A 2492-nucleotide genomic window follows, 5' to 3' on the forward strand; every position below is an offset into this window, starting at 1 on the left:
CAAGGAGGAGAGAACGACCATCACCGTCAAACACTTCAGAAAGGTAGGTGAGGATGGCAATTGGGAAGAGACCACCACATATGGCAACTAAGAGATCACTGAAAGTACACTTTGCAAACCATAAAACTGCATGAAAATGTGACCTATGTCTTGCTTGATCCTCATAATAACTCTGTGAGTTGCGTGCTGTTATTATCCCTATCTTACAGATCAGAGAACTGAGCCTCATAGGACTTAAAGGGCCACAGGGCTAGGAAGTCTCTGAGATGAGATTTTAACTCACACCCTCCTGCCTCAAAGTTCAGCACTACTCAATGCTTGGATAGTACTTTAAAAGCTAGGACAATATGCAAATGGCATGTATTACTTCTTTCTTACTTCTTTCCTGCTTTCCTTCTTCAATTGAGGTTAAGCGACTTGCCCAGGGTCACACAGCTGATTAGTGTTTGAGGATGGATTTGAACTCAGATCCTCCTGACTCCAGGGCTGGTGCTCAATTCACCATCTGTCTGTCCCAATGTATTACTTCTCAAAAAGAAATTCATTCCACATCTCAGTTATGTGTAAGGAAGATACTAGGATATGGAAACAATCTGGGTAATGAAATGAAAGACGGGAAATAGAATGTGAAAAAGTAGCCAGAAAGGATGCATTAGGGACAGAGGGAAGAGTTAGCTAAAGAAATTCAGTATTGGAGTCAACTGCTAGACATCCTAAGAGAGAGACCAAATTGGGATGGGCCAGAAATAGAAGTGATTACACAAAATTATACACATAGAGTAAACACAGAGAGTCAAGTCAGATTTATTTTGACATTTGTGAATAATAGCACTACGGACAGAGCCTTATAGCTGTACCTGAGTTCAAATCCATCCTCAGGCATTTAGTATGTGATGCAAAGCAAATCTAAACTCAACCTCTGTCTGTTTTCTCATCTACAAAATGGGGACAATAATAGCATTTACTACCCAGAGTTGTTGTGAAGATAAAATGAAATGTTTGTAAAGTGTTTTGCAAACTTAAAGTGCTACACAAAAATGCTAGCTATAATAATTATTATTATTATCTCCACCCAGCTGCCACCTAGGCATATCTGATTTTAGCCTAGTGGGTGTGAGTGTGTTACAGAAGGAAGGCAACTGTAGGAACATAGCATCATAGATTCAGAGGTAGAAGGAATATTTGAAATAAGCCAATCCAACCCTTTCATTTTACAAAAGAGGAAATGGGGAGGGCCTAGAGATGTTAAGCAATCCTACCCCCCACCCCATACCTCTGACTTTACATCCCAGGCTTTTTCCACCAGCCCACATCCAACACCTTACCTACTCACATAAACACCTGAGAAGCTTCTCAAACACACCTCAGAATACTGCTCTACTTTTATTTCCAGTGTCTGGCAACAGTTACTTGTACAGATGGTAGAATTTCAGGTTGGAAGAGGGCCTTGGGTCCAACCTATACCAGAAAAAACAACGCCCCACTGCACAATATTTAGGACAGGTAGCCACCTAGCTTTGGTTTGACCATCTTCAGGAGCGACCCACTACCACTGAGACAGCCCATTACACTATTGGACAGCTCCCACTGTCAGGAAGGGTATGGGTGGGTTGTTCTTTCATTTCATTTTGTTGTTGGTGAAATGAAGCCTAAATTTGTCTCTTTGCTCCAAGTTCCATTACATTTTTTTTTTGGATGGCAGTGCCAGACCTGGCAACAATCCATCATCCTTCCTCTCATGTGAGTCATACAAAGAACAAAAAGATGTGGAACAGGTTCTGAACAAAAGGACAAGTTATACATTCAGCCTCCCAGTGACTATCACGGGCCAAAACAAATGGAACTGCAGGCTTGGAAAGAAGTAGCAGCTTTTTATCCCTACCTCACTGGCAGGAACACTTGCCCTCAGTCACCACCCTGGGCCTCCTCTCCCCTATGGAAACACCATAGTGGAGGGAAATTGCCTTCTTCCTTCTGTCAAGAGAAAACTCTGGGATAGTTACAGACTCATACGGGCTCCAAAGCTGGAAGGGACCTCAGGGGCCTGCCTGCCCTTCTAATTCCCTCCTTTTACAGATGAGGAAACTGAGGCCCAAGTAGTTTTTTTTTAACAACTTTCCCAGGTGGAGGTAATTTAGCAGAGATAAAATCTGAACCCTATTCCTTCAATTCCAAAGCTAGTGTTTGAAGGTAGCACAGTGCCTGGCATATAGTAGGCACTTATTGTTTATTAGACTTATTGGATTGAAATTTCTATCATGCCATCCTGCTTTCCTAGACTCATGAAATATGAGAGCCAGAAGGGACTTTGGTGACTCACTTGGGCCCTGACCCCATCCCTGTTTTACGAGAGGTTTTGTATTATTTGCTGTACCTTAAGGAGGTGTGCCAGGCACTGTGCTGAGCTCTAGGGACACAAAAAAAGGCAGAAGCAGCCCCTACTGTGTGCCAGGCACTGTGCTGAGTGCTGGGGACACAAAGAAAGGCAGAAG

Source organism: Vombatus ursinus, unplaced genomic scaffold, assembly GCF_900497805.2.
Source record: "Vombatus ursinus unplaced genomic scaffold, bare-nosed wombat genome assembly UNPS02009824.1, whole genome shotgun sequence".
In the NCBI taxonomy this organism is placed as follows: domain Eukaryota; kingdom Metazoa; phylum Chordata; class Mammalia; order Diprotodontia; family Vombatidae; genus Vombatus; species Vombatus ursinus.